Source organism: Sus scrofa, chromosome 18 (genome assembly GCF_000003025.6).
Source record: "Sus scrofa isolate TJ Tabasco breed Duroc chromosome 18, Sscrofa11.1, whole genome shotgun sequence".
Classification (NCBI taxonomy): Eukaryota; Metazoa; Chordata; class Mammalia; order Artiodactyla; family Suidae; genus Sus; species Sus scrofa.
Window position 1 is genome coordinate 31,605,001 of NC_010460.4, and position 23,309 is coordinate 31,628,309.

Here is a 23,309-nt window from a genome sequence, read left to right on the forward strand (position 1 = left end):
CTTTGGATGTGAAACAGCCAGACACAACTTGAGTTTTGCTCCAGAGCTGCAACTAAATGCAATCTTGATACCTTATCCTTGTCCCTTTTACCTCATAGCCACTCATGTAAATGTTTCATCTTCCTGTCCCACACTGTAAGTTCACTGAGAGTGGAATCTGTCTCAATATTGTATTTACTAGAATGATCTTCACATAGTTAAAGCCTTCAAATACTTATTATTTAAATGAGTAAATAAATCAAATACTTAATGGATGAAGGTGGCAGCAATTTTATTTTTTGACTATTGCTACCCTCATCTATTGCTTTCCTCCCACACTCTAGAAGTACTGTTGAGGGGAATATTTCAGGGAACAGGTAACAAATGCAAACAAGGCAGCCACTCACCTGTAGCCCTAAAGTAGCCAGGACACCTATTCCAAAGGGAGTGGTATTTTTTTTTTTTTAACTCAAGAAAACACATGCACTCTGTTACTCAAAAGTGAACTCTGCCAGCACAATCCAGTGATCAATCTCACATGTACTGCCATAGTTTACACGGCTAAAGGTAGAAAAAATGTTTCACCACATCAAGCAAAAAAAAAAAAAAAAAAAAAAAAAAAAAAAAAATTAATTGAGCATCTACTACATCCAGGCATATAATAAATGTTTTATATACATTATCTCATCCTTGAACCCAGCCTGAAATGTAGATAATAATATTTCCTTTTTTCACAAATTCAAGAACTAGGATTTATATAGGTTAAGTTGCTTAGGGTCAAACAATATTTACTCCGGTCTTCAAAACAAGAGTTTGTTTGTTTTTTGATATTTTGTTTCATTTTACTAAATGCCTGTATTCCTTCTGCCGTGCCTCAACATTTCCTTAATCAACTATTTTACAGACCATCTCATGTTCAGAGTAATATGTTAGGTATTGCAGAGGAGGTAGGAGAGGAATTCACAGTAAAACACAATCTAGTCTAGGCCTCAGAAACTTCCTAGCAAGTAATGTAGATAAGATATGGATTTTACCTAGCCTACCTGAAATACAAGTTAGAATGTGATACACACATTAACAGAGTACAAATGTCATAAGGTGTGAGTTCTGAACCTGGAAAGATGATTGTGAGACAGCAGGGAAGCCTAGGTGGAGGAGATCTCAGGATTGGAACTAGTCGCCCAATGAATAAGCAAGATTTCTGTAAAAGGAAATATATTTGAGAATGCTCCAGACAAAGAAATGCAAAACTAAAAACATAATGATAAGTCATATCCCGAGACTGGCAAATGCTTCAGATTGAATGGAGCGTCAGTGAGTCAGTGAGTAATGAAATAAATACGGGCAACTTAAGATCAACTGGAGGAACTTGGGAGTCAGAAGGAGGAGTTTGAACTGTACTCGGCAGGAGATAAGGAGAATCAAAATTATTATCGGAGAGTGACAAGATTAGAGGTGTTTGGGAGAAGTTAACTTTGACAAATATATAACACAAAATTACAAAGTGGAAAAGGAAAAAATCAATTAGAAAACAATCCTAAAAATAACTTTATGATGAAAGTACTATTACCTTTCCTATTTTACAAAAGGGGAAACTGAGGCAGAGGAAAATGGAGCAACTTGTCAGGGTGACACACCAGTTAACAATTAGTATGGGAAAATCAAGAAGAGTTAAATATTCAGTAAAGATATTCAGATGAAGAAAAATCAAAATAATCAATAAAAACATACTGAGTTTATTCTTTATTGAAAGTAACTCATTTTTTTAATGTCTTCAAAGATGACACAACTATTTTTGTGTTATGGACAATGCAGGAACATAATCATACAAAAATAAGACTTTTATTTTTTATTTTTTCTTGAGTCACACTCACGGCATATGGAAGTTCCCAGGCTAGGGGTCGAATTGGAGCTGCAGCTGCCAGCCTGCACCACAGCCACCACAATGCCATATTTGAGCAAAGTCTGTGACCTACACCACAGCTCACGGCAATGCCGGATCCTTAGCCCACTGAGCGAAGCCAGGGATTGAACCTGTGTTCTCATGGATACGAGATGGGTTCATTTCCACTGAGCCACAACAGGAACTCCAAAAATAAGATTTTTAAATGTCTATCGCTAAGCGTGTGTTGTGTGCCATCTTAGTGTTGTATACTTTCCATCCCTGGATCTGAGTTAGGTAAGAAATGATATTCCTGAGTGTGTGAAGAGGAGGGATCCAATTTATATTAATGACAAAGACCAGGGAAGAATATAGAGACCTAATGAAAATCTGTAGTTTATTAGATGAATTTTAATCATTTAATTTCGATTAAGATCCATTTAAGATAATATTTCCTGAAAGAGAATAAAATGCATTGACCCAAACCTAAATTTATGGTCAAAGTTTTCCAGTATGGGGTACCAAAAGTGCTAAATCAATGGTAATTAAGCAAATAATAGATAACTTTCCTCTAACTAAATAAACAGCTTCATTTTACATTCAAAGGACTGTTTCATTAATGAGAAATGACAGAACTCTATAGGATTACAGAAGAAGTAAAACCAAAGGTTCCCAATATGTCAATGAAAAAGTAACAGGTGCTAATGTAGGCCACACAAAATAAAGCTTGGCTTTCTTCTTGCCACTTTGAATTTTAAGCAGTGCTTTTCCTAAAATACGGATCATCAATGATATAAAAAAAATAAGACACATCTTCATTATATTACTTAGTGTGAGGTCACCCACTTGAACACTAATATCTATTATTTGTAAGATATGAATTAGAAGATTGGCTATTTTACACTTCAAGATTTTAAAAATTAGACCATTTATGTGTTATGTAAATTTGGACTTAGAAATAATTAAGGACAAAATAAGGGTTAAAATTTAAATTGTAGTGGCCCAACCTGCTAATCAAGCTATGTTATATTTATTATGTTTTTTACATCTCTTTATGACAAAAAAAAGGAAAAATAAAAATAATTTGATGCTAATTGTGAATACCAAAGTTCATAAATGAAACAAGTATGCAGATAAAGCATTTTGATCACCATTATAATTGTTCAACTTTACAAATAAACATTAATGAAAAGTCAGCTTTATATTTTTATAATGAATAAAAGAAAAACAATGCCATAATATTTGAGAATTAAAACATTTTTGTATATACTTTAAAGCAGATTTTTAAAACATTTGAGAGTTAAAATAGCACATGGAAAAGCTATGTCTCTGATGAAAATGGAGTAAGATACAAAAGGATAAAAACATGTCTTTATTTATTTCTTTTTTTTTTTTTTGCTTTTTAGGGCTGCACCTGCTACAAATGGAAGTTCCCAGGCTAGAGGTGGAATTGGAGCTGCAGCTGCTGGCCTATACCACAGCTCACATCAATGCCAGATCCTTAACCCACTAAGCAAGGCCAGGGAGAGAACCCGCATCCTCCTGGATATTAGTCAGGCTCATTGCTGCTGAGCCACAATGGGAACTTCCAAAACATGTCTTTACTGAATGTTGCTACATGTTGGCTCAAGAGATCTTCTATCGTTACCCAATATTAAGCATTTCCTAGATAAAGTTATAAATATCTAAACATGTACGATATTTTTTTGCAAATTACCAGGAATAAACACACAGGTCAAAAAATTCTGTTTATTTAAACATTCTCATGGAAATAAAACACATAAGAACTTATTCTTTAGAAAAAGTTTGTTCACTCATAAATATAACTCTCTTTTCTTGTTGGATGTCGAGGGAAAAGTATTAACATATGGTTATTCATACTGTTAAAAAGAACAATATAATATTTGCAATTCAGCACGTCTCACTATGTAAAGCATTTTTTTTTATCCCTTTAGTGAAAACTATTTCCAGTTGTTTTAGGTGAAGAACTTCAAATGATAAAGGCCACAGTGCAGACTACTGTTAACACCGGTTTTGTCACTGTTGCTTATGTTATGAAACTGGCAGAAACTTTCATACAGGAAAACTATTTGCTACATTTCAATATAGGAATCGCACTGTTATTTTCTGTTACTAAAATAACTTCTTGGTGGTCTGATACTTGATCGTTCTATTAGTAAAGCAAGATAAACTGTTATTCCAACCCTTTATATTTAACTAAACCTTCCAGGAATATTTTATTTACTATTTATTAATTTATTTTGCAGATTGTGAAAAGTATTTTCAGAATGAAAATATTAATTTCTCACACATTTAGACAGTTTTCACACTTCACCTTCCTTTGGTACACAAAATTTGCATACAATGTAATCTGATTTATTTCTCTTTCACTTGCTCTCAGCTTTATTTTTCTCTCTTATTCTTTTCCTAATTCTTTCTCACTATCTTCCTGTCATTCCTTTCTGTCTTGCTCCCTTGTTCTCTCACTACAAGTTAATAAAATGAAAAGAAAAAAATTCTGAAAAAAATGTAAATGCTTCCAATTTTACTTGGCCAGAATTTCATGGCAATGTTCATGTAAATTAACACAGGAAAAGATACACTACAGATTGAGTTAAAGACAGAGACCTAGACTGGGGAGGGAGGGAGGAAAAAGAGAAAATGAAGGAAAAAGAGGAAGACAGGGAAACAAACTTTCAAGGAGTGTATTTATGCCTGTATTTTTCCTCTCCCTAGAAAGCAAAAGCAAGTTTTGGATATTGAAAAACACTTCCTCTTTTCTCTTTTTCTCAAATTTACTTTGACTCAATTCTTTTTCAGGATGGAAACTGCATTATGTAAGTGAGATAGCTATACATAATGAAAAAGCAGGTTCCTCATTTTGTAACAACTCTTTTTATGGTACATGGTGTTTTAATAAGTCTTATATAATGAATATCTGAAAATAAAGTCAAAATGTGTATAATATGGATTCAAATCAGAATAATGAAATCATCCCATTAAGTCTATTATGAAATGCCCAAACACTGCACAACAAGTATTAAATTAACAACAGTTATAAAATTAAAGCTTCACCTACAGTTGAATTAATGTTAAAAATAACTTTACTTTCTTTTCCAGACTATAAACAAAATTAGTTTATTGAAAAATAAACTAAAATATATGCCAAAGTAATTCTAGAAAAATGTTTACTTCTAACAGAAACTTCTGAACTTATTTTAAGAGGAACATGGGAAAAATAAACTCTACATTTATTTGTATGCTTAGGCACACTTGATTTTTAATTTGCTAAAACTTTGACATTGGTACTTTAGAAGCAGTCTAATTTTCTTTTTTCCAATTAGACCTATGATATGTTGATTGCTACATTTATAAGTCATACTTCTTCCTATGAATACATGTCACTGGACTATCTATAGACAGCTGTATTTTACTAAAACTGACAATTCTCATAGGAAGGTCTAATTGTTAAACTACCCATATTTTGAAAATGATGACTATAAAAATGTAAAAAGTCAAGAATACGAAAGAAGGGCCACACAAAAGACACAGTGTATAGGCATCATATGATTACAAAGAGAAAAAGCAAAAAAGCATGTGCACTATTTAAATACATTCTCCAAATACAAAAAAAAAATAGAAGTTTCATACCAGAAAGTTTATTCTCATAAAAACTTGGTTAATACTACTGAAATAAATATTTCAGGTCATAGCTATAAATAATAGCAACCCTACATAACCATGTAAATCATTTACATTTTGGTTAACTACATCTATTTTCACTTACCCTTTAAACACTACTACTTCTTACCAGTAGGCAGCACTATTACATCTTTTACCTGTTACCAATGTTAATGTCATACAATGCCATCTGTAACTTATTACATATTATCTGACCCTTGCTTGCATTTTAGCCTCATTATTTTGGTCCCATGCAATTTATCTCACAGATACCCTTCTCTTCTTAAAAGCAAAATTAGAACTTATAATAAAATAACAGCAATGTCAGGTATAGTATACACAAACATCAAATAGGAAGTGTATAATTAATGAATGATACTATTTCTTTACTAGTTAATAGTTTATTCCTTATTGTAATTTAAAAGAAACCGAAATTAAGTATAGTGTGAAACTGATTAAACAAGTTTAGTGTTAAAGATTTTTAACTTCTGATGTTACACAGTCACTATTGTTTCTATAATAATAATTATAGGGACCTTAATATTAAAGCATTTGTGTTTAATTATCTATCTATCTATATTTTTTTCAGAAAAAGAATCAAAATATAAATCAAGAAATTATTTAAAAACTAAAACGTATAAATTTATAACGGGAAATATAACACATAAACAATTTACATTCTGCAACTCAACAGTAGGTCACAAAATTCACTTAACAAATTCCATCCTATTTTAACCAAAATGATAATTTTCTACTTCATCAAAAAGCACTTAAATGTAAAATAGACCAACATCAAAATATATTAAGAGAAATTCTTTGGTTCCTTCACTAACTAATCAGAGATACATAGAAAAGGACCTTTTAAGTTTAATGATACCTGCTCATTAAATGATGCTAAACACTAAAATACCATGAACAGCAGGGAATTTCAGTTTACATTAGAGAAAAAAATAAAAGGGTAAAAATGACTGAAGTTGGTCAGTTCAAGCTGATAGGGCACTTCAAATGAATAACAGAAGAATAAAAGAGACACTCTAGGTTAAATTAGGTTCTCCTATTCCTTTTCTTGAAAGTGCTTAACTTCACAAATTTTATTTGAATTAGCTAAACTGCCAAAATCAAAGCAGATATAAAGTTAAACAGGCAACTACACTTCACAGTAGTTTACCTATTATACAACAGATAAAACAATTTTTAAAGGGTGATTTTTAGTTTTAAATGTGTATATTCCTCTTCTTCACTGAGGCAACTGACATACCTCATTTCTAAGAAAACACTGCTACACAGATTAAAACATATACAAAGCTTCAGATGAATAGCTTTGTTTATACAATTTTATTCCTTCATATAGAAATGAAAATCCTCTCCTTTCAAAAACCACTATCTGCTAATACTTAATAAAGTATTATGGAACCAATTTACTGAATATTATTTATTTCACATATGTTTTTAAAAGTAGAAAAATTTCCCATAGTTTATAACTATTGATTTTTTGAATGTTTACTTACTAAAAACAGATAATCTTTCCTTGCTCAAATTTTATTTCCAAATTTTTATCTACTCTTGCCAAACAGTGACATTTCTCCAGGAAAGCTTAACTAAAGGTGAACTCTCTCTCCATTCATCACTCCTTTCCCCTACTAATTTCACCCTCATCTGTACCATTTCCTCTTTTTATGAATGGTTCCACCATGCACAAAGTTTCGTACAATAGTAGTGAATGTACATGGTCCTCCAAGCAGAATGAATGCCATCTTACAGGAAGCAGAGGAAAGAAGGTTCTCCCTAATCCAAAGAATAAGTTGCTGATTAATAAACTATATTGGCTAATAAGAAGTATTTTGGTCCTGGAGAATTCTCCTGCACACTGCAAATTGTAACATTTATGCTTTTTGCTACCTTGTACCTATATAATTGCTGTTATAGTCTGAATGTTTTTGTTCCACCTAGAAAAAAAACCCATAGACTGAAATCCTAAGTCCCAATGGAATGGTGTTTGGAGATGGAGCCTTTGAGAAGTGATTAGGTCATGATGGTGGAGATGTCATAATAGAATTACTGCCCTTATAAGAGAGGCTCCAGAGAGATTTCTCAATCCTCTAGCCATGTGAGGTTAAAGTGAGAAAATGGGCATCATTGAGAAAGCAAGATCTCACTAAACACCTAGTCTGTCAGTACCTTGGTATTTGACTTCCCAGCCTCCAAAAGTGTGAGAATGGTATTCTGTTATAACAGAGGAATGGGCTAAGACCGCTGTAAAAGGAGAGGCTCTAGAAATGGCTCTCATAAAAGGCAGATAATTTCCCTGACACTTAGGAATATTTACCAGTATTTTCTAGGAGTTTGTATCTGTGCTTCATTTAGGCCATAGAATTTAATCAATCATGAATTTAAAAATGAAAAAAAAAAAGGGTAACGGTAAACTCTGATCTTCTCATAACACTAGCATAACATGTCTTAGAACACAGGTTTAGCCAGACAGTCCGCAATGAATAGACTTCAGGGTAAAAAATGTTTAAGTCTCTTGTAGATGCACAGAAACTGTTAACTTATAAAAGGCTATAAACACTGTAAAGGCCAGTGATTCATCTGTCTCATTAGATAACTATTAAATCCCACATACATTAAGGTTTAGGGAACGTATTTTGCAAGTCTGAATGAGTCTTAAGAATCTGCAGCAAATGCACTCCACAATCTCTTATCAACAATTCTGATATACAAAAAGCTCTGAAGATCAAAAGGTGTTTTTGTTTGTTGTAATTCAATTAATGATAAAATTGACCTCGCTTGAACTCAGATGGCAGTAAAACACAAACTAAACTGACATGAGGCTATTAGTGTTTGGAGGCATATATTTCTCTAAAGATAGGTTACATGTTTGATTACAAAATGCTGCCTGACTCTGGAGGGACTGTTACATAATCTACAGACCATACATCACATTAACTTTCTATAATCCAAAGAATTCTGAATTAGGAAATGCATTTCCCAGGGACTTTGAATAAGGGCATATGGACCTGTAGAAACTAAGCAGGGCAAGAATACAGACATAGTTGGTAAGAAGAGTCTGTAGAAGAATGAAAAGTATAATTTACCAAACACATGCTGCAGGGGTTTTGTAATGGCATTAGATTTTAATACACTTTAAGAAATTATATGGTCTGAGTCGGTCTTTTTTTTTTTTACACAAACACCCATGGTGCCAGGCATACAGTAGGTCCTCAATAAATATTTGTTTAATAGACTAGCTAACTAGTGAAGTCTAAGGCTGATTTCAGGATTTAATTGTACAAACTGTTTAATATAGGTGGATAGTATACTTTACAAAAATATCTCAGAGTTTTTCTTTAAAGCATTCTGACAATACCAGGATATATTCACACACTTCTACTTTACTCTTAATTTTTGTCCCCTTGCTCATCTATGATCCTAGACAACATGTATTAGAACCACCAACTTTCACAGTATTTTTCAGTATTTCCAATTCTTCTCTAAGTGTAGTAATTCAAATGTGTTTGTCTTTCCTCTAGAAATATATGATAGAGGTGACATTCATCTCGATTTCTTTTACTCTTTCTCCTTCATTTTCTCTATATCCTTTTTATTATCCCTTTATTTGAGAGTAAAAATCTAAGCTGTACACAGTGTTTTTAAAAGTATACTATAAATAGCATTCAAATCACTTTGATTTCATTTCAAATGTTAAACTGAAGTTTGCAATGCTGTCCCTTTAGTCACAGGTAAGAGATCAGCACAGGATAGAGAAGAGGGCAAGGGCCGTGGAATCTGACAGATCCGACCCTGACCTTCAGCACTACCTTAAAAATAAATCACTGAACTGCAAGGTAATTATCATCCTGATACTCAGTTTTCTCTACTGTTATTATATGAATTATAATACTGACACAGAGGCCTTGTTTGGGAGCTTAGATTAGGTTAATCTATGAAAGATGCCTGGCAGAAAATAAGCTATTATTAAGTGGTATGATGCGGTAGAGGAAAACGAACTGGGAGGAGGAAGGGAAAAAAAAAAAATGTAGTTTTTACAGCTCTAATCTCTGCAACTCAAAGAAACTATTGCTTTTAAAAACCAAAAGTTTTAGTATAAACTTTCTGGATGTATATGCATCAGAATGTTAAGAGTGGTTTTCTATGGGTAATGATATTATTAATAACTTATATTGTTTCTTTAATATTCCCCCACATTAATGGAATATACAGTGTATTACTTTTGAAATTAGAAGAAATTGAATTCAATTTTATTTTTAAGAAAAATGTGTTTCAATATTTAAAGAGTTTTACTTATGTGGAAAATTAATTCACGAGAAGCTTCTTAGTCCTCAAAAATTCTTAAGAAAGGAGCTTTTACTATAAATGAAAAATTATAAGAAATGAGGGGAGTTTTACAAATCCATTCAAATTTTATTCTCTTGCATGACACCTCATGCCCTCCATCCACCAAACAGAATTCCAGGTCTACAAGGACTCACCTCGTTTTAAGGTATTAGTAACTTTTAAAATAGTTGCTAATAAAGCAGTAGTATACAAGTGGTGCATGTTATTTACTTTAAAACATATATACAATTTAGCTGATTGATAATACTGTGTTAATTTCTGCTGTATAGCAAAGTGAATCAATTATATGTACATACATATACATATACATCCATATACATCCATATATACATATACACATATACACACACATATTCTTTTTCATATTCTTTTGGTTAAGGAAAAGGATACTGCATATAATTCCCTGCGCTATACAGGAGGGCCTTGTTTATCCATTCTATACATTATAGTCTTTCTCTGTTAATCTGTGTTGTTGATTTTCTGTCTTGAGAATCTGTCCACTGATGTGAGTATGGTGTTAAAATCTCCTACTATTATTGTATTCCCATCAATTTTTCCTTTTAAAGCTTGATTTGTTTTGTGTATTTGAGTGCTCCTATATTGGGTGCATATATGTTGAAAGTGTAACATCCTCTTCTTGTATTCACTCTTTTATCATTATATAGTATCATTCCTTATCTTTCTTTATGGCCTTCGTTTTAAAGTCTATTATGTGTGATGTGAATATTGTGACCTCCCCCCACCCCAATTTTTTGTCATTTATGTTTGCATGAAATATCTTTTCCATCCTTTCACTTTCAACCTGTATGTGTTCTGAGCCCTAAAGCAGGTCTCTTGTAGGAAGCATATTGGAGTCTCTTGTATTTTTATCCAAGCTCCCACTCTATATTCTTTTCATTAGAGCATTTAGTTCATTGATATTTAAGGTATTTATTGATAGATATGCATTTATTGCCATTTAAACCTTGTTTTCCATTTGGTTTTGTACTTCTTTTTTGTCCATTTTTCCTTTTTGTTTTTCCTTTTGTGGTTTGATTTTCTTTTGCATCATGCTTGTCTTCTATTCTTTTTGTTTTTTTGTGAATCTACTGTATGTTTTTGATTTGTGGCTATGCTGTTCTTTCACATATGCTAACCTCTTTCTAGATCTATTACATTAGAGTGGTCATCTCAAAGGCTCAAATATATTTTAAAAATCCTATATTTTCTTACTTTCCTCCCTGACATTTTATGATTTTGTTGCCCTCTTTTACATCTTCGTGTTTATTTTTTTGCTTTTTGCTATTCATTGTGGTTCTCATCATTTCCACAAACATTTCAAAAAAATTTTTTTAATCTGTATACTGGCTTATTCAAATGATCTACTTTCTAATTATAATTAATTAATTAATTAATTAATTAATTTGTCTTTTTAGGGCTACATTCAAAGCATATGGAAGTTCCCAGGCTAGGAGTCAAATCAGAGTTGTAGTTGCTAGCCTATGCCACAGACACAGCAATGCAGGATTCAAGATGTGTCTGTGACCTACACCACAGCTCACAGCAACACCGGATCCTTAACTCACTGAGCAAGGCCAGGGATCAAACCCACGTCTTCATGGATACTAGTAGGGTTTGTTACTGCTGAGCCATGACGAGAACTCTCCCAGTTGTAATTTCAACTTTCCTATAGTCTTGCTCACTTTCTATTTCGAAAAGAATTTTCAATGTTTCTCTTAGTATAGTTTTAGTATTTCTGGATTCTTTTAGTGGTTTTTTTTTTATTTTTTCTGAGAAATTCTTTATTTCTGCTTCTATTCTAAATGAAAATCTTGCTGGGTAGAGTATCCTAGGTTGCAGGTTTTTTTCCCTTTCAGGACTTTAAATATATTTTGCCACTCTCTTCTGGCTGTAATGTTTCTGTAGTCAGAAGTCAGATGACAGTCTTATCGGGGGGTGGGGGTGGAGTTCTCTTGTAATTAACTCTTTGTTTTTCTTCTGCTGCCTTTTAAATCACCTCTTTAGCTTTTGCTACTAAAATTACAGTATGTCTTGGTATAGGTCTGCTTGGCTTCATCTTGTCTGGGATTCCTGTATCTGAATATCTTTGCTTTTTGCTATTCCTGGATACCTATTTCCTTCTTCAGGTTTGGGAAGTTTTCAGCCATAATTCCTTCAAATACATTTTCAATATCCTTTTCCTTTTGCGATCCTTGTTACATATAGATTGGCACACTGTATTATCCCATAGGTCTCTTACACTGCTTTCGTTTTTTTTTTTTTTTCAATTTGGCTTTCTGTCTGCTATTCTGACTGGGTGATTTCCATTATTTTACCTTTCAGATCACTTATTCATTCTTCTGCATTATTCAATCTCCTATTTATTGGCTCTAGATCAGTTTTCGTCTTGGCCAATGAGTTTTCTAATTTTTCTTGGCTCCTCTTTAATGCTTATAGTTCCTATTTATAGTAATCTGCACTTCTATTGATAGCCTTTCTTAGTTCCTTCAGTATATTCATTATCTCCTTTTTGAATTGATGTCTATTAGTCTGAAGAGTTTGGAGGTTCTTTCAATGGAATGCCCTTGGTCTTTCAATTGGGAGTGGTTCCTCTGCTCCTTCATTTTATTTATGTTTCTCTTACTTTATGAGTTTAGGAGAAAGTATTATCTACTGTGGTGTTGGAGGGCTATTTTTATGAGGGAGTGTCCTTGTGTGCCCTGTGGGTGTAATATTTTTGTTGTGAGGGCTTTTTTTTAGTATTGATGCCTGACAACACTTTTGTCAGTGTGTGTTGGCTGTTATCCCCTTGATGGGGGCTGTGATTGGTATTGTGGTGACCAGAGTCTGCACTAGATGTTGAGCAGGCCATCCTCTTTGCTCTGTGGTTGTCAGAGACATGGTTTGCTGCCTAGTTGTCAGAATAGAAGCCCTCAGAACCTGATTCTGAGCTACAGTGTGAGGTAGGCAGGATTGGAGCTCTCACACTGGGAGAAAAGCCACTGAGTCTTACTCTGCTGGAGCTGCCTACCAGGGAGTCCACTTTGTGGTATCACCTGTTTCCTGTTACATGGACTCACAAAGTGCACCCTTTGGCCCTACCCTCAGCCCCACCCCAATCATTGGAATGCTGGCAATAAACACTGGTTTCCCTCAGGTGCTGTTTTCAAGAGGCCATCATTGCAGATCTATAGGTGCAGATCTACCGAAGTCAGTTACCATGACCACAGTAGTCACGCACCTGGACCTGTCCCGGGGACTATGGATGCAGCCAAGACCTTGACCCAGCCCAGCCTCTATGTGCACACACAAAGCCCACAGCTGAAGGGCAGGCCCATTCCACCCTTGGAAGCACCCATTGTCCACTGGTATGTCCTTCAGTCACTGAGTTTACAAAGCCAGTAACAGTGGTGTAAATCTGAGAACTGTGCAGCTGCTGGGAAAGGGCTCTGATTTCAGCTCTGCTTCTCTGACCCTTGTGGATCAGCTCCTCCTCCATGTGTGGGCAACTCACTAGCACTTGCATGCTTCCACAGCTCATAGAGCTGGCACCAAGCCAGCTGAGAGCACCAATAAATAGGCTGCTATGGCAGGCCCTACACTGCCCCTCACATGCCCCTTAACACTGGTGATTTGCTTCTATGGCAAGTCCAGGGTACTTCCTCAACAACCCCTGGTAGCAGCCATACCAAATTCCAGACCTTTCAGACTGTATCCATGCAGCCAACCCCCCTGTCTTCTCCATAGGTCTGCCTTCTAAAGCCCAAGTTTCAGTTCTCATCCTCCACATGTACCAGTAGATGTGTGACTCAGGCTAGGGCGCACAGGAGGATAGCATGGACCATTTGTTCAGGCCTCTCTCCTGCCTGCTGCAAACTGGTTGCTGAACTATCCTCTGAGCCTCTGAAGCTCCCTATCTGTCTCAGTTAATCTCTTTGCTGGTGAGAGGACTTCCCAGGGTACAGGGACCTTTTCTCTTTCACAGAGGTACAGGTTCCATCCTGCTGCCTATTTTTTTTTTTCTTTAGTCTTACCTGGTTATATGGAATCTTTCTTGCATGTTCAGGTATCTGAGATTTTCTGCCAGCATTCAGTTGGTTTTCTGTGGGAATTTTTCCACATGTACAGATATTTTTGATGTATTTATGGGACAAAGTGAGCTCCACATCCTTCTATTTTACCATGTTGATTGGAGCCCTATACTTTAAAAATTACTAATGAATTTGAATTTCTTCTTTTGTATCTCCTTTGAAAACTGTTCTCAGGTTTTTTTCCCCCATTTTTCTAAGAATTTTAAAGTGTGTTTTGTAAACCATTAAGGGCATGTAAGCTTTGATATACTTTTTACAAGTACGTTTTTATTTCATTTTTATACAATCTGACCCCCTTTTCTCTTTGTGGTTTCGTTTATCTCTTGTCTTTTTAAAAAAGAATTTTCCTAACTGGAGATTTTCATATTTACACAATTTTGGTTAGATATTAGATGACTACAACTTTACATTTAATTAAATATATTAGGGATTTGACATGATATTTTTGAAATAACATTTTATTGCAAATAGCCAGTTTACTCAAGACTTTTATTGAAAATCCATTTTTGCTCTTCATTTAAAATGCTTCCCTTATTATATATTAATTTTAAATAAAATATCTATATTTAGGGACATCTATTATAACTCATCCTCCTCCAGTCTTTCTTGGTTAGTGCAATCACTCTACCAATTCCTCAAGAAAAAAAGAAGAGGAAAACAAAACTTCATCTTTGAATTTTTCTTCTCACTTCTTACCCATAAACTACTAGAAACTCATTTCAATTCAACTTCCAAAAATACATAATTCAATCACTTGGATCTTCACTCTGACTACCCTTGTTTAAATCACTATGATCTAAAATCTTGTCTACACAATTGTTAGCTCTGTTATGCCCTTGGTCTTCAAAAATGTCAATAAAATTGAGTGCCTCTCCTGCTGAAAATCCTCCAGTGGTCTTCCACTGCACCAAGAACCCGTGATCTGGTCCATGCAGACCTTTCCAGCAATATCTCATGATCATTATTTGTTTTCCTTGCATCCTGCTTTGGCCACATCTGCTTTCTTACATGGCTGATTTAGGGCATTTTAATACTTCTTTTCTCTGCTTGCAGGGCTCCTGCATAGTAAGGTAGTCTTCTTTACAATTCAAATAACTTAAATTTCATTTCTTCAAATAAAGCCTTCATTAAAAACCTAACATAAATGATCTTTCATAACTCCCATTCATGTATTTTTTTATCATGAAAATATGAAATATTATTGCCTTATTTTTCTGTTAATAAACACAGACTATATCTAAGGTTTCTCTCATGGTCCAAGAATGCAGGAAATGTATCTGTCTTGCTCAGTTTCTCTTCCTCATTCCTGGAATACTGACTGGTAAGGAATACACATCCAATAAAGATTAACTGAAAAAAATGAACAAATAAATGAATAAATGGGTATTTTCCCACTTGGTGCTCTTCTTTTGTCAATTAGAAAAATTTCATATAAGCTTTAAAATATTTTTTAAAAATCTTCAAACTTTCCTAGCTATTCCTAATTATTTTATGCTTTTAATTACTCATTTTCTCATTTTATCTTATTGTCAGTATACAAAAAATTATAATTTAAGTATCTGATATTTTAGTACATTTTTCATTTCATCACTGAAAGAGTTCATAGTTGTCTTCTGGTTATCTAATTATCTAATTATAAATTTTGCTCTCTTAAATCTATACCCTATTTCTCTTTCATATATAAATACACCGGCAATAACCTATTTTACTAATCTTTTTGACTTTTTAAATTCATATAAAAATATTCTGACAAAAGGCTCTCTTACCCATAAAAATTTATTGTTTCAATTTTATCTAAAAACTGAAATTTAGACCTCAGAATCTGGCATTCAAAGCTCCATTTATTTCCTTTTAAAGCATGCTTCTCTCTTCTCCTAAAGAAATACCCATGTTTGTATCAATCTTTACCTTCGGTTTGTTTCAATACTGACTAAAATCTCTGAGCTTCTGCTCCTGCTTCTTCCCTCTCCTGGAATGCCTTAACTTCCTTTTCCACCTAAAACAATCGGATTGAGTATGCCTTCTTGGCATCATTTTAATCATACCCATTAGAAATGACTTCCCTCTCTTTTTGCACCACTATATCTTTTGGGTCGGCCCACTCAAATGATGGTTAGAATATTTTATTTGTGGGTGTCCAGCCATGTCTTATGGATAAACATTCAATAAAATGTTGAATTGATATTTGGTCTACCATAGATTTTGGCTCTCACAGAAAACCTGGGAAAACACAAACTTACAAAAAAGTTATCATAATCATAAACTTACAAGAGAGTGGCAAGTATAGTAAAGAGAATTTTTTTCCTGAACCTTTGAAGAGTAAGTTACCAACCTGGTGCCCTAATCACCTCCAAATGCTTCCGTGTGTATTTCTCACAAACAAGAAAATTTCCCTACATAACCACAGGACCATTAAATCAAGAAACTGACAGTGATACTGCCAGTGATTATTGCACCACCTAATACTAGTCTCCTTTCAAGTTTAGTCACTTGCCCTAATAATGCCCTATGTAGGGAAAGGGTACAGTTCAGAATCACACATTGCATTTAGTTCTCAAGTCTCTTTAGTCTGCTCCAGTATTAAACAGTTCCTTTCTTGGCTTTTCATAACCTTGACACATTTGAAGATTACAAGCCAGTTATTTTGTACAAATCCCTTGATTTTGGTTTGTCTGTGTTTTCTCATAATTATATTCTGGTTATGCATCCTTGGTAGACATAATACAGAAGTGATGCTCATTTTTTTCTGATTATATTCTAACAGGTGGTTATGATTTCAGCGAATCTCTTTACTTTTTGTGTTTACTTTGTTCAGTTGACAAAAATGGATCAATGGTATCTGCCATGCTTCTCCACTGTAAAGTTACTCTTCCTGCTTGTAATTAATCAACAATTTGCTGGCAGTTATTTTGAAAATGTATCAATATCCCATTACTCAATTTCTCATCAAGTTTTCAATTTATATGTATTTGTGTGGAACTATATACTTCCTTTTTTACACAGTCACTTATAATTATTTACCTTATAATTAAGTGAACTTATAATTATGCATTATTTACTTTGATTCTCTATTTTTCTCCACTTTGGGGGAAGCGTCTTCGAGTTGGTATTTATGTCTTTGTGGCATGTTCTCATTACTGTTTCCTTATTTTCTGGAATTTAGAATGGAAGATATGGATCCTACATGTGTTAACTGCTTTTGAGGTATTGCTGTTTCAAGGACGCACATACACACATTCCAATTTTTGTATCTATATCCACAACTATGTCTATATTCATAGAAAAGTATGAACATACACCGATACTTATAATTCCAACCCAACACCATTAAGTTCATACAAGTCTTCCCCCTTTCCATACCTGTAGCTTGGACAATGAGAAACCTGGCTCCCACATCCTTAACATATTTGTATTCTTACTTGTTTAATCAATCTTCTGCATACAACTCATTTCTCACCTTCACCTCCATCGTTTTCCTGATTAGATGCCCTCTTTTCCAAGCTTGGGCTCCAACAACCCTGCCAGGCTATTCTTCCACAGGGATGTCCCTTCACACTGCAGATGCTCTGACAGCCAGTATCCTTCTGTAGCTATGCCCTCATCATTCTCCTATGGCTTTGACTCTCCACACCAGGCCACTCACCCATGTGGATACCTTCCTCAGCCCATTTAGCCCCTGATACTCCATTCTAGGCTGTTCTTCAATGTGGATGTCCTTCTCTCTGCAGTCAGGCTCTGACACCCTCAAAAGAACATCTCACCTTTGCTGAAACTTTTCTTACCCTCTGACACCCTGAATTGGGTCACTAAGGCTCAATCTCACTTCTGACATAGGTAACATTTTTGTTGTACCTAATGGTTTGAAGACTAAAGTGTTCAAGAAGGGAAAATAAAAAAAGAAAACAAAAAAAGAGGGGATGGAAAGGGGAAAGGGGGAAAATAAGAGCTATTGTAATCATTTTAAGTAAAAAGTTTCTTAAGTTTCTTAAACACACATAGCTAAAAATATCCAGACTGCTTTTGGCTTAAAGAGTATGAAAAATTATATAAACAACAACTCCAGAACTGTTGAACTGCACATCACCCTGGTATCCTGTGCACATTTTGCTGTCTTCCAACTGCTACAACTATGATGACTATGCTGAGCTCTTTTTATACTGGACATTTCTTGGTTTCCTCGCCAGAATCTAGGCTATATTTCTTTCTTCCTGAGTACCCTAACTTCCCAGGCATTTGTTTTGGATTGAACTAACTCCACAGTGACCTCCATAGGTAGGCACTCATTCTCTAAAGCCAATCAATTTGCCTTAATCTCCAGGCATCTGAAATAGTTCAGAAATGGGCCTGGAAGAAGGCCTTAGTCAATCAGTACATACCATTCAACTGGCCACAGTGACTGGCTCAAGCGTAAGCACTTGACTAAACTGGTCCAGAGTGACTTCTGGGGCGTGAGCATACTGTAAGAAGAAAGCTCAAAGCTGTACAGAGATCACTGTACGAAGCCAGAGGTGTAACGAAGCCCAGAAAAATGGGGCAAAAATGTGTTTTACTAGAAAATCTTCACTATTAAGAATCAACAAACTTGAGTTCCCGTCGTGGCTCAGCAAATCCGACTGTTATTCATGAGGATGCCTTCAAGTTTGATCCCTGGTGTTGCTCAGTGGGTTAAGGATCCAGCATTGCCTTGAACTTAGTGCAGGTTGCAGAGGTGGCTCGGATCTGGCATTGCTGTGGCTGCGGTGTAGGCCAGTGACCACAGGTCAGATTCGATTCCTAGCCTGGGAACCTCCATATGCCGCAGGTGCAGCTCTAAAAAGCAAAAAAAAAGCAAAGCAAAAAAAAAAAAGAAATAATAATAATAATCAACAAACTGTTTTACTCATTTTTCCAGTTGATCTGACAAGTGATCATGGATTCTGCTTTACAGAATTACTGATTGTTTATTTCAAAATGTCCTTCTGATTCTATTCAATTTTGATCTTCCATGTTAGCTCAAATTTCTCTTCTCCACTATATGTATTGAAAATCCCTCTGCATCAGTGTTCCATCTGCCAGAATCTCACTCCTTCCTGCTTCTTGAACATTGCAAGATTCGGGCACATGAACCAATGATGGAATCCTCATTCTGTATCAGATACTGTATTAAAGATCTTGGCACCATACTTTCCTTTGACATAAGCGAGTTATGACTCATATATTCATAATTAATGCAGATAAAATATTTTACTTAAAAATCACCACATATATGAGATCCAATGGCAGTTCTTTATTCTAATGACCTAGTATTCTTTTTATAGTCCACAGTCAAGCTCAAACTAGAATAGGAATGATTTTATTTTGATTCCTTACATTCCGAAATTATCAGGTTCATGTGGATATATGAGGACCAAATATTTGCTCAGCTTATAACAAATTCAGTTGATAATTCGTAAAACACTTGATTAGCTATGGACAAAAAAAAACAAAAAACTACTTTTTAATGGCTAATGTATTAACTTCTAAAATTAAGCACATTTTAAAGAAATATGTTAAATTAGTATCTGTGGACAGTTCCATTCCTATCTTTAGTCACAGAAGCATTTGTAATCCCTTGGAACAACCCAGGCGCCATGCCAGGTTCTGCAGAGCCCATGCTGAGTAATTGGCTATGCCCTTGCAGAGTATCCCTAAATTGTGAAAGACAGATATTCACCAAAGTGTCACTCAAAAAACACACAATCACAACACTCTTTTAAGTTTTCATTTGAATCTTTCCTTAATATTCACATAGGTATGACCTTTTGAGTAACATACTTAGAAAATTATCTGAACCAGGAGTCTTAACCCACATGTCACACAGGCTAAGCAGATGTTTAACCAACTGAAGAAGCAAGGTGGGAGATGTGGCAAACTGGCAGATACATGCCCAGTCTAAGGGGACATGGTGCTACCTGGAGACTGGGCTACCAGAGCTTCATTGGTTTTCTAGAGGAGCTAGATTTCCTTTTCTTTTTTTTTTTTTTTTTTTTTTGGCTTTTTAGGGCCACACCCATGGCACACAGATGTTTCCAGGCTAGGGGTCAAATTTGAGCTGTAGCCGCTGGCCTACACTAAAGCCACAGAATCACCAGATCTGAGCCGAATCTGTGACCTATACCACAGCTCATGGCATTGCTGGATCCTTAACCCATTGAGCGAGGCCAGGGATTGAACCCACATCCTCATGGATACTAGTAGGGTTCCTTACCACTGAGCCACAATGGGTAACTCTGAGAAGCTAGATTCTTAAATGTTGAAGAGCAATTTAAAAATTACGGAGCCAAACAAAAGTGTATAAGGCCTGCAAGCCACTGGCTTGCAATATATACTGTAACAAATGGTGAAGCCTAGGTTTACGATGACCTAATTTAATACCATCAATTCAAGTCTTAGGTAATGGCATATCAGCAAATTCAGGGAGTGCTCCTAAGTACCACCTCTCCATGGTATGTGTCACATAACCAGCAGGGGGTGTTTGATAGTGACATTCAAGGAGTGCTAATCTTCATAAATTTTATTACATTTCATTTTCATATGATAATGCCCATGATTCTCTGCCTCTCTCAATTGTGATACACTGTACTCTTCAAGCTAACTATACCACATGCTTTCTTCTACTTCTAAATTCAAATTTTTGTATATATCTTGTAATTATGCTGTTTTATAATATTTAGGCCACAGAAGACCCTTTAATTGTCACTAACTCTTCTCTGAACTTTTTATGCATTTTTCTTCCCATAAATGAAGATGTTATTTATGGTTTACATCTCATTTGATATTCCATGGTCTGCTTTGAAATTTCTTGGAGCTAAAATTATACTGTCCTGCCCATAAGGTATTTGGACAAAATGGAGGATTGATCAGCAATTTGTTCACGTGCCCTTTCCTCAAGAAAGTAATTTCCTATGAAAAATCCCATTTTTGCATATAGGAGAAGAAAGAGAAAGTTCCTTAGCACTTTAATTTTTACCAAAGGCTATCCACCTTAAAGTCTTCCCTATTTGAACTCTAAGGCATAGGATCCATAATGGGTCACTACCCAGCTTAACAGTTAATTCGGCCCAAGTAACATTCACATGTTTCGAGCTCAATTCTCATATAGAACCTTGTTGAGAGAAATGATCCATTCACTACTCTAGAAATTCCAAGGCCATTTCTTAGAAAACTGCATAAGTAGACCATGTTGTCTTGGTCTTCTGTAAAATTAATTTAATGAGTTGCAGTTTGGAACAATACCCCTTTTCTATCAGGATGTACTAAAATGAAGAGCTTTGGGTAAATACCATCACATTCACTGCAGCTATAATGCAGTAGACAGTGTCTATCATATCACTCAGCTGGTTAGAGCCAAAAAGGGTAAATTAGGCTTAAGACAAATTTGCAGCCCCAATTTAATAATTACTGTAGCACTCTATTCTTATTTTTTATTGATATTCATCCTCTCACAATAGTCAAGGTTCTGTTTTTATTTTATGCATGTTTTACTGATTCTTTTTTTAATTACTCAATGATTTTTTTATTACATTTATAGTTGTACAATGACCATCACAACCCAATTTTATAGCATTTCCATCCCAAAACCCAAGCACATTCCCCCCACCCCCAACCTGTCTCATTTGGAAACCATAAGTTTTTCAAAATCTGTGAGTCATTAACTGTTCTGTGCAGAAGTTCATTCTGTCCTTTTTTTTTAGATTCCACATGTAAGTGATAGCATATGATGTTGGTGTCTCACTGTCTGGCTAACTTTACTTAGCATGACAAATTCCAGGTCCATGCATATTGCTGCAAATGCCATTATTTCTTTCCTTTTAATGACTGTGTAATATTCTATTGTGTGTATATACCACATCTTCTTTATCTACTCCTCTGTCATGGACATTTACATTGTTTCCATGGCTTGGCTATTGTATACAGTGCTATAATGAACACTGGAGTGCAAAAGTCAATGAAACTAAAAGCTGGTTCTTTGAAAAGATCAACAAAATTGATAAACCCTTAGCTAGACTTATCAAGAAAAAGAGAGAGAGGACTCAATAAAATTAGAAATGAAAAAGGAGATGTTACAATGGATATCACAAATACAAAAGATCCTAAGAGACTACTACATGCAATGATACGCCAATAAAATAGAAAATCTAGAAGAAATGGACAAATTCTTAGAGGACTAAACCAAGACAAAATAGAAAAGAATGAATGGACCAATCACGGGTAATGAAACTGAAACTAAGATTAAAAAACTTCCAACAAACAAAAGTCCAAGACCAGATGGCTTCACAGGTGAATTCTATCAAACATTTAGATTACAGCTAACACCTATCCTTCTGAAACTATTCCAAAAAACTGCAGAGAAAGGAATACTCTCAAACTCATTCTATGAGGCCACCATCACTCTGATACCAAAAACCAGACAAAGATACCATAAAAAAAAAAAAAGAAAATTACAGGCCAATTTCACTGATGAAAATAGATGCAAAAATCCTCAACAAAATACTAACAAGTCGAATCCAACAGTACATTAAAAGTATTTTTTATCATAATCAAGTGTGATTTATCCCAGGGATGCAAGGATTCTTCACTATCTGCAAATCCATCAGTGTGATACACAACATTAACAAACTGAAGAATAAAAACCATATGATCCTCTCAATAGATGCAGAAAAACCTTTGACAAAATCCAACATCCATTTCTGATAAAAACCCTTCAGAAAGTGGGCATAGAGGGAACATTCCTCAATGTAATAAAGGCCATATATGACAAACCCAGAATCAACATCATTCTCAATGGTGAAAAGCTGAAAGAATTCCCACTGAGATCAGGAACAAGACAAGGATGTCTGCTCTCACCACTACTATTCAACATAGTTTTGGAAGTCCTACCCACAGCAATAGGAGAAGAAAAAGAGATAAAAGGAATCCAAACTGGAAAGGAAGAGTAAAACTATTGCTATTTGCAGATGACATGATACTATACCTAGAGAATCCTAAAGTTGCTACCAGAAAACTATTAGAGATCATCGATTAAATTGGCAAAGTCGCAGGATACAAAACTAATGCACAGGAATTGACTGCATTTCTATATACTACCAAAGAAAGATCAGAAAGAGAAATTAAGGAAACAATCCCATTTACCATCACATCAAAAAAAAAAAAAAAGAATAAAATACTGAGGAATAAACCTACCTAAAGAGACAAAAGACCTGTACTCTGAAAACTACAATATGCTGATGAAAGAAATCAAAGATGACATAAACAGATGGAAAGACATACCATGCTCTTGGATTGGGAGGATCAACATTGTCAAAATGACTATACTCTATAGA

At 34.8% G+C, this 23,309-nt stretch overlaps 1 protein-coding gene across 11 annotated transcripts in view; it reads right to left on the reverse strand.

The window, feature by feature from the left end:
* Positions 1-23,309, reverse strand: part of FOXP2 (forkhead box P2) — a 555,422-nt gene that overhangs the window by 269,899 nt on the left and 262,214 nt on the right. The window contains exon 1 of one of the 11 annotated variants that reach the window (XM_021078429.1): positions 1-561. This exon is cut by the window's left edge and continues 3,366 nt beyond it. The exons of the other annotated variants lie outside the window; for them this stretch is intronic. The gene's annotated coding sequence lies outside the window, so the exon portion shown is untranslated. Of the gene's footprint in view, positions 562-23,309 lie in introns of those variants that run through there. 11 annotated transcript variants of the gene reach the window in all.